This window comes from Mercenaria mercenaria, chromosome 2 (assembly GCF_021730395.1).
Source record: "Mercenaria mercenaria strain notata chromosome 2, MADL_Memer_1, whole genome shotgun sequence".
Lineage (NCBI taxonomy): Eukaryota > Metazoa > Mollusca > Bivalvia > Venerida > Veneridae > Mercenaria > Mercenaria mercenaria.
Window position 1 is genome coordinate 3,333,548 of NC_069362.1, and position 11,082 is coordinate 3,344,629.

An 11,082-nucleotide genomic window follows, 5' to 3' on the forward strand; every position below is an offset into this window, starting at 1 on the left:
ATTACCATTGTTATTGTATATGTCGTTATTCTTATTGTATGTTCGATATTCCTATGGTAAAAGTCATTATTGTTATTCTATTTCGTTATTTGTTATTGTATCTTGATATTGTTATTCATGCGTGTCATTCATATTCTAAGTCTTACCATGTTATTCTATATGTCGTTATTCTTATGTATGTTCGATATTCTTGGTAAAGTCATTATTGTTTTCATATTTGATTCTTATTGTACTAAGTTACTGTCGTTATTCTATTCGTTACTGTATTGTATTCGTATTTGTATTCGTCTGTGGTAAAAGTCATCATTGTTGTTCAATATCTGATTCTATTTACAAAACGTGTCATTCTTATTCTATGTTATGTGATTGTATTTGTATAGCGTCGCTGTACTATTTATATCGCGGGAAATCGCACATACAATAAGAATATCAAGCTTACAAAAAACAATAATGAATATACAACAACAATAACGTCTTTTATAATAAGAATATCGAACATACAATAAGAATAACGACATATAGAATAACAATAATGGGTTAACGACCACAAGAATATGTATATGGCGACAGGCATTGTTCACATCATTCACAAATAAAACAGAGTATGAATCGAAATATAGAATAACAATAATGACTTTTACCATAAGAATATCGAACATACAATAACGACATATACAATAACAATGGTAAGACTTAGAATATGAATGACACGACATTGAATAACAATAACAAACATACAATAATAATAACATACATATATAATTTAGCAACGTCTGACATGTCATACTTTGTCATGTTGTTCAACAAACTTTTGTGAAAATCAGTGAAATAGTTGTTCAGTAACTACATATCACAAGACTAACAATGCTTTAAAAAAATTTATGTGCTCCTAATATCACTAGTAAGAACTAGCTTTCATAACTCTTGATGTCATTTTGACAGAATTACATCTCCCTTTTTAAACTTGGAAATTTTTTAATTCAAATTAGATTGCAAGTTTGTGTATTTATTGTCTTTCTTGAATATATTTTGTAATTGCTTGCTGTAAAGTCAGAGGGGGAAACACAGAAAGACTGGTCAAACATATGTGAGTTCAATATGTGTTTGCCCTACCCCACCCAAAAGCAATATTTAAATTTTGTTTACTTGAAGTATTTTGTATCTTTTCAAATTGTCTCTTAATTAGTATCCTCATCCACATTACTCCCCGTCCCTATGTTGTTGTCTTTTTTTTTAACTTTTAGTTTCTTAATATTGTCTCTTTATTTCCGGTTTACTCGCCCGCACCACCCATCCCCCTCCCTCCCCATCCCGCTCCAAAGAAAAAATAGAATTGTTTTAAATGATAGTATTTTCTTGCCTTTCTTGAAAGTGTGTCTCTGTATTCCATCATCCAACACCCACATTACTACCCATCTACACACCCCCACTCACATTAACCCCTCACCCATTTACGAAAAATTTCTTGTGTTCCTTTGCATTGGCTGTACGTATCCCTTCACCTTGACCCCACAATCACACACATTTTATTCATATCTGTAACTTTTTTTTCTTGATATTGCCTCTTGAGTATCCCATCATCTTCATCCCCCACCCCCACTCACCCTCCCAGTTTTTCTACCAATCGCCCCCCTCACCCCATCTGAACATACCTACCCATCACATTTTTTTTCACATTTAGTTTCTTTACATTGGCCCATGCTATCCCTTCATCTCCCCATCCCCACCAAAAAAAAACATATTTTTTTTGTAATTTTCAATGTTGTACTAGTCTGTCTTTGAATTAAAAGAGGTAAAAAGTGTTGAGGACAGCTGTTATCATTTTGAGGAGATTAACTTGGCTTTAACTGGATCGCGTACACCTCAAAGGGTAGTACACGAAAGGCAAAACAAGACTTATATTGTTGCAAATTTCAATTTTTACACTGACAAGTTAAGCAAGCTGTTCTTTCATATGATAAACCTAATATTAAGGGTAGTTGTAAAAAATTACACGGTCAGCAGCAGCTGGGTGGAAATCACCACAGGAACATGGACTCAGTTAGCGCTCACATCAAGGACAGATAGGAAAAAAACATAAACAGTCATATATCTTTCCTCCAAAGTAGACTTCTTGAATTGTTGAGTCAGACCAAAGACGAATAAAAAAGCAAAAACAAAAAAAAGCATATAGCGAAGGTATTGTGGTCTATACAAAGCTTTTGTCCATAATGTATAAAAAATGACTATTTCAGAAAGTTGCTAACATTGTTTCAGCACATAGCCATGCTATGGAAACAGGAAGATCTGTTAGTACTGATAATGTAAAATTCGTAGAAATTGTAACTACAGAAACTGTTGTAGAATCTTATTACGAGTTGATGCCTTGCTTGAAAAATAACAATATTCAATCAATTTATATGTAAAATATTCCATGGCCTAACATACAGAGATTTAACAGATTACTGAATATCAAAAAAAAAATAAAGACAGCCATAAATATATGAAAATATATATCAATGAGTCCACCCTCTTAGCTCAGTAGGAGAGTGCAGATCTACAAATTATCATGTCGTGAGTTCGATCCCCAGGCGAGGCGTCTGTTCTCCAGGCGGATTTATCTGAACAGATATTAAAGACACCATGTCTGAAATCGTTAGTCCTCCACCTCCCATTCATGTGGTGGAAGCAAGTTGTTACTTGCTGAGAACAGGTTAGAACAGAACCTAAGAACAACTGCGCCATTACAGAACTATAATATTGTTAAATGGAGCTAAACCCTCAACATACAGCAACAAGTCATACAAATCAAGGGCTGAAACAGTAAAGATCATTGTTATGAAAGTGTCTTATTGTGTAATGTTTACTTGTGTGCATATATTTATTTATTTATTTCACATCTGTTCATTTGCCAAGGACATGTTATGTCAATATTACTAATTATTATTTGCTAATAATGTCTGTTGTTGTTGTTGTTGATATAGTATTATATTGCTTGTAATACCCCTTCACCACTCCCTCTCCAACTACCAAAATACACACCCTCCTCTTTTGTTTAGTTTCAATTACTTAAGTTTGTAGGTAAATTTGTTTTTATCTTTTTACCTCCAAATATTTTCTTTATTTTCATTTTATTTTGTTTCTGTGTATTAGTTCTTATCCAACCCTTCCCCCACTAATCAAACACTAGACACTAGTACTATAAAATAAACACCCTTTCAGAATGTTCATCTTTAGCAGGGAGGTTCAGTGTCTGCTGACAACTCTTGTTTTTCTTTCTTTGTTTTCTTTTTTCCTTTTTCTTTTATTTTAACAGTTAAAGTTAACAGTATTTTAAACTTTTGTGACAACCTTCGCCGATTGTCTCATCATTTTAGCGTATTTTATATAAAGATTTACCTGATCTACATGAATAGAATTATTACTTTATTACATTTCATATGTCTGTTAATAAGTTTTCATTGTTTTGCTTTTTTTGTCATTAAAGTGGAAAAAAATAAATGTTTTTTTATTTAGTTTTCTTTTGTAAATATATATATGTATATCACCTAAAAGTTGTATAGTCATGCACTCATGAAAATATAGAAGTTTTCTCTTTTCGAGGTGAAAAATGTTTCTAATTTTCAATACAATGCAGATTTTCGCCACACTGAGAAATAAATAACAAGGCAGAAGGTTGTAATTTGTGACGGCCTTGCAGGATCTGCCGACAATTATAGTCGATATGGTTGCTACAAACAATAGCATGGGTATAGATATCAATAAAACAACAATAAATTACAATAAAATGCTATTTTATAAATGTCATATTTTGAACCCAAGACACAGATTATCTAGTGTACCAGTAACTTAAGTTGTTTGGAACAACTTGTACAAATAAAAATCTTAAACAAAAATGTTCAAGCTTTGAATCTAATGCTTATTGATACCATAAACCGGGTTGCTACTTTATTATACCACATTTTCAACATTAATTTTACGTTATAAAATAGGAAACTCTGAATTGTTCTTCATTAGTCTCCCCTACACACCATTCTAATTGCAAAGACAATAATGACATGATTTATTTCAAACTCTTGATCAAAATAGACAATGGGCTCTACCCTGAAAATATTGGTTTAAACCTGAAGAACCTAAACACTTAACAACTGCATTACATTTGTGAAGATACTTATAAAGAAAACAGAAATTAAGCTTGTCAGATTGAAAATAAACAATGCATTCTTGTGATTTATCGTCTGATTAACCATGGTTCATCAACAATTTAGATGTCAAATTTGCACATAACACCTGCTTCACTATCACTTGGATGAATGAAGTTCAGCATAAAATTTATCATTCATGTTAAAAATAAAACATGTTTGTTGTGATTTACCATCTGTTTTACCATGGTTCATTGTTCAGATGCTTGGATATTTTACCACTCAGTTCCTGTCATTTTGTACCTATGAACTCTTAACCATTCTAAATCACCTTTATGTGCAGCCAAAGTTAGACCAGCCAAATGAAAGAAAAACATTTAATGCTCTATACAAATACATATAGCAAAAACATTCACATCTTGTAAAAATTTTAAAATATAAATATCATAACATATAACAAGAAGGTCATGATGGCCCTAGATCCCTCACCTAAGTTTAAAAGCACAAACAAGTTTTACTTGGGCTATGGTTTTATCCCTTGCCATGCTGGACACAATTGATTCTGCCTATGCAACCAGTGTAGATCATGATTAGCCTGCACATCAGTGCAGTCTGATCATGATCTGCACTGGTCGCTACGCTTCCATTATTTTGGTAAACACCCCTCTTAATAATTAATGGTACTGTCCAACTGTCCAAATTGGAAGATGCACCAGTTCATTATAGAAATTTAGCAGGGTAAGGGTTAACAAATTATCATGATTAAACTATTTTAGTAGAAGGTCATTTAAGGAGTGATTGTGTGAAATTCAGTTTCAGACAAGATGATTTTTAAAGAGCACCATCTATTTGAATAAGCAAAACACATTGAGGCCCTAGAGTTTAGTAATCATAATGGCTTTGCTTGATAGAAATTAACCCAATTAACATTTTTGCAGACTAAGTAAACAACGGAAATCTGGACAGAAATTTCAAACAAAATTTTCAAACATATAGAGTAGCTCCCAAGTGTAATCAAGTGGAATCATTTGAAAAAAAAACAACAAACACTAGATTTCATAGAGACAAACACTCTGACAAAGTTTCATGAAGATCAATTAGAAAATGTGACCTCTAGGGTGTTAACAGTCAAATCGTTGACAACATAAAGTGGAAAATGGACAAAGGGTGATCACAATAGCTCACTTTTGGTGGGCTCAAAAAAGTCAAGTCTTAAAAATAACAAAACATATGTGAATAACTTTCTGTCATATTCTGAGAGAATAAAATTGAGGAAATTTGTTTGTTTATTTAAAAATAGAAATTTATTACACTGAGTGGCACAGCCACAGTGAAAATATGGATTGTGACATCTATAAAACAAACACATTTTCAATTAATTAAAAGCATTTTTATGGTAGATAGGTGGAATAATGAACCTGTGTTACTTTTTGCTGAAAGAGCAACTCCAAATCAAATGCAGGTAATGTACATTTGAGCCACATCATGAGAAAACCAACATAGTGCTCTATACAAATTAGCGCCTTTGAACGTATATTGCATATGAAAAGGGCGCTCAACAAATCTGGTATAATAATAATAATAGTGCATTTGCTACCAGCATGGATCCAGCCCAGCCTGTGCATCAGCGCAGTCAGGATCCATGCTGTTTGCTTTCAAGGCCTATTCCAATTAGAGAAACGGTTAGCAAACAGCATGGATCCTGACCAGTTTGCGTGGATGGGCAGGCTGATCTGGATCCATACTGGCCGCAAACACACTATGTTGGTTTTCTCATGGCGCGGCTCAATTGAAACTTGTTATCTCAAAATTTCGACTATCTCAAGGGCATTTTCAAGTCCCGTTCCAAAAATGTAGTGCACAAAATATCCTTTTAAGCTGAATTTCGGTTATCTCAAAATCAAACGCTTGATTTTAAGACGACGAGTTTCCACTGTATTTTCCTTTTTCTTTCATTTCTGTCAAACATTTAAAATGGATTTTGGAAGTTGGTATGCACTGAACACAAGTAACAGGGAATGCTTTGAAAAATATCAACTGAAAGAACAATCACAAATGCACAAATCTGTAGATGGTATATTAGTTGAATAAGTAACGTATGTGTTCTAAGTACACTAACTGACATGCAGTTGATATATCCATTGAATATCTAAGTACAGTAGTTGATATATAGTTATTTTATACATTGAATATCTATTTAAAGTACAAAAGTTGATATATCCATTGAATATCTAAGTACAGTAGTTGATATATCCATTGAATATCTAAATACATAAGTAGTCTACATCAACACCCAGCTTACCTCCTTACCTATGATCTGTCAACACTCTAAGCAATATAAAATGTATATTATTACACGACTCCCTTTATAAGTCACCAGTCCATAGTTTGTTCTGTATGACCAGTCTGTATTAACTAAGGTTCACTGGGTTAATAAGTCAAAAATAAAAAACTGAAAATCAATTTCTGGTGCAATGTAATAAAACATTACTCAATGCTTTACCAGTCAACAGTCAAAACTAGCCTTGACTACTGACTGGCAAGCCACTGAGTAAGAGTTTAATAATACTGGCAAAAACATAAACAATGGTACCCATTTGATTTCATTCTAATTCAATCTATACAAGGATTAAACATTTCACCAATTACAAAATCAAAACTAGAGCTATCACTTAAGGTGATGAATGTACCCCCCGCATGCACTGACACAGTACATTGCAATTTGACGCACGCAAGATTGCATAATTATGTGGACTGTATATATATATAGACTGTATGTATACAGTATAGTAACAAAAAACAAAGTCCCATAACTATGCAGAATATTAATCTAAAAGAATGTAACATGCACCATGCACAACTAGGGTTGGTACTGATCACTTGTGTGAAGTTTCATTAAACTGTGTGCAAGGGTTTGGTAGATTAGGCACGCACAATATTGCATATGCAGACTGTAACTCTGCAAATTTTGTCACTGAAAGAACCTAACATGCCCTGTGTACAACTACTGTTGTTACTGATCACTTGTGTGAAGTTTCATTAAATTGTGTCAAGGGGATGAGGAGAGATGGTGCGCACAAGATTGTGTCTATGTATATAGCATAGTAACAAAAAAACAAAGTCCCATAACTCTGCAAATTTTTTTTCTAAAAGAACCTAACATAACCCATGCACAACTACTGTTGGTACTGATCACTTGTGTGAAGTTTCATTAAATTGTGTCAAGGGGATGAGGAGAGATGGTGCGCACAATATTGTGTACATGTATATAGTATAGTAACAAAAAAAACAAAGTCCCATAACTCTGCAAATTTTTTTTCTAAAAGAACCTAACATGCCCCATGCACAACTACTGTTGGTACTGATCACTTGTGTGAAGTTTCATTAAATTGTGTCAAGGGGATGAGGAGAGATGGTGCGCACAAGATTATGTCTATGTATATAGTATAGTAACAAAAAACAAAGTCCCATAACTCTGCATTTTTTTTTTCTAAAAAACCTAACATGCCCCATGCACAACTACTGTTGGTACTGATCACTTGTGTGAAGTTTCATTAAATTGTGTCAAGGGGATGAGGAGAGAGGGGCGCACAAGATTGTGTCTATGTATATAGTATAGTAACAAAAAAAAAAAAAAAAAGTCCCATAACTCTGCAAATTTTTTTTCTAAAAGAACCTAACATGCCCCATGCACAACTACTGTTGGTACTGATCACTTGTGTGAAGTTTCATTAAATTGTGTCAAGGAGATGAGGAGAGATGGTGCGCACAAGATTGTGTCTATGTAATAGTATAGTAACAAAAAAACAAGTCCCATAACTCTGCAAATTTTTTTCTAAAAGAACTAACATGCCCATGCACAACTACTGTTGTACTGTCACTTGTGTGAGTTTCATTAATTGTCAAGGGGATAAGGAGAGATGGTGCGCACAAGATTGCGTCTACGGACAGACGGATGGACAGACAGACAGACGGACAGACAGACAGACAACCTGAAACCAGTATACCCCCCCTTACAACTTTGTTGTCGGGAGGTACAACAAGGAATCGGTAAAAGTGAATGATGCTCCATGATGCATTTGCTTGTCCGAATATGGAGAATAACCTATTAGAAAAAAAAAATGGTGATAATAAAAAGAAGAAAAATTGACTAAAGGGAGATAATTCAAAAACAAGGTAAGGTAGAGTATGATTCTTTGACATGGCACTTTGTCTCAATAGCCTCTATGATTATGTGAAGTCTGAATCAAATGCCATTAATACTTTTGAAGTATTACTCCAGACAAAAGTGTGAAGGGTGGAAGGACGGACAAAGCAGCAACTATATGCTCGCCCTTCAGGGAGCATAAAAATGTGCATGTAGCCATACATGAATAAACAACGAGACAGAACCTTTGAACTTTCTTTCACAATCATGTAAACTGCTGAAATTTCTAAAAGCATACATTATAAAAAAGCAGCTATATGAAGTTATACACTTCTGATGAAAATTGTCAAAAAATCAATAAAATTTTCTCACTTACACATAAATCTACAGTCACATCAAAACATTCTGGAGAAGATTTTACACGTACCCTTTGAACAATTATGTATACAGTTAAAATTGCCTTAGCTGCCACCTGTATTAAATTCCTATCAGATCCAATACTGCCCAACAAAAGATGCTCCTTGCATAGTTCTACATACCCTTAAAGAACAATTTTGTAGATTTTCTTGAGATATCAACAAGAGCTGCCTCATGACAGCCTGCTCAATACACAGTCCCTCTGAGGAAGTACAGCAAGTTTCTATTGAATATCTTATGTAATGAAGAAGTTAATAAACTTTACAAAAACTTTAAACAAAATTTCTATTAAATGAAAAGGGGCACAATTCTGTAACAAGAGGACCATGATGGTCCTGAATCGCTCACCTGCCCCCACATGAACTGAGTATGATGTCGTTTTCTCCTATTATTTGACATAGTGACCTAGTTTTTTAGCTCATGTGACCTACTTCTGAATTTGACCTAGATTATCATCAAGATAAAAATTCTGACCAATTTTCATCAAGATCCATTGAAAAATATGGCCTCTAGAGAGGTCAAAAGGTCTTTCTATGTCGAGACCTAGTGACCTAGTTTTTGACCGCAGTTGACCCAGTTTCAAACCTGACCTAGATATCATCAAGATGAACATTCAGACCAACTTTCATACAGATCCCATGAAAACTATGGCCTCTAGAGTTGTCACAAGGTTTTTCTATTATCTGACCTACTGACCTAGTTTTGGATCGGACGTGACTCAGTTTCGAACTTGATCTAAATACCATCAAGATGAACATTCTGACCAATTTTCATGCAGATCCCATGAATAATATGACCTAATAATTTTCAACACTCGTGTACAACAGACATAAAAAAAACATAGTAAAATATTATGTTGTATATCAAAAATAACAACATTTAAAAGATCTTTGCTGGGACTTTTTTTCCTGATTAGAGTTAATCAAGGCCAATCCAACATGTAAATGGCCAAAAAAATATTTTGCACAGAAATGTCTCAACTTAATGACAAGGTTTGGGAGTTATGCAAAGGCAAAACTTTGTTAGTGATCTAAGAAGAAAGTCCCTGTAAGTGAATGAATTCTTAGCAAATGGATCAAGTCTGGATTGCACAAAAACTTACGAGGTTATGTGGAATGTGTTCAATAAATGAAGTTACTATAAAATCCAAAGATGGCCATGATTTATGAAGAAGCAATATCACATTACATGAAAACACTGCAATCCTTCTAGAAAGCAAAATTCATTAACTACTAGTATTCAAATACACTTAAATCTGTGAGAAAAAAACACAACAACCTAGAATACCTGTCTATAATGAGCAACCTCATGTAGAGAAAAATGGTCTTTTCCAAGTGGTGGTCTTTTATAACAAATCAAACTGTTCTATTTATAGGAAAATGAGAAAAAAAATTGATCTTTCAAAACAGGTTGTATACTGTTGTAATTATTTTGAAGTGGTTATTAAAGCAGGTACTGATGTACATTGCATAGAAATGGCATCCTCTTGTTTTATTTCACAGAAACATGAATTATCAGTATTGAGTTTGCTACAACTCAGTTTTACTGTAACCATTTGTAAGTCACTATAATATCTCTTTTAGTTTAAATATAAGGTTGAGAAAAGTACATAACAAGAGCTGTCTGTAAGACAGCGCGTTAAACTATTTAGCGATTTGACAGTAAAATGAATATATGTTTCAATAAGAGACAAAGACAACCAAGGGGCATAGTTCTGTCAAGAACACAAATCTGAGTTATTGGGATTGTTACCACACATGCAGATGATGATGGTAAAGATATATTTTGAGTTTCAAGTCATTATCTTATATAGTACTAAAGTTATGTCCAGAAAATGAAGTTTGTCAAAAAATTCAAGTATGAAAGGGGTATAATTTGGTCAAAAATACAAATCAGAGGTATAAGGATTGCTACCACACATGATGATGATGATGATAAAGATACATTTTAAGTTTCAAGTCTTTATCTTATATTATACTAAAGTTATATCTAGAAAGTGCAGATTGCCAAAAAACTAAGTTGGAAAGGGGCATAATATGTCAAAAATACAATTAGAGTCTTGGGGATTGTAATCACACATGCAAATGACAATTATAAAGAAATACTTTTAATTTCTAGTCATTATCTTTTAAAGTGAAAGGAGTCAGTGGCGCAGTGGTTAGCAGGTTGGACTACAACGCCAGTGGTCCGGGTTCCATTCCCGGTCGCGGCTGATATCCTGACTAGTATTCAGTGCTGGGTGATTTACTTAAATTGGTACTGTTTCCAGCAGTATCGGCCTAGACTGGATGCTGGGGAGGTAAATATGACACCTGCCGTGGGCTCGGCTAGAAATAAGTTGTTCCATCCATTCCAGGTGGGGACTTTCGTCGACTACCCACGTTAAACAAGAAACTT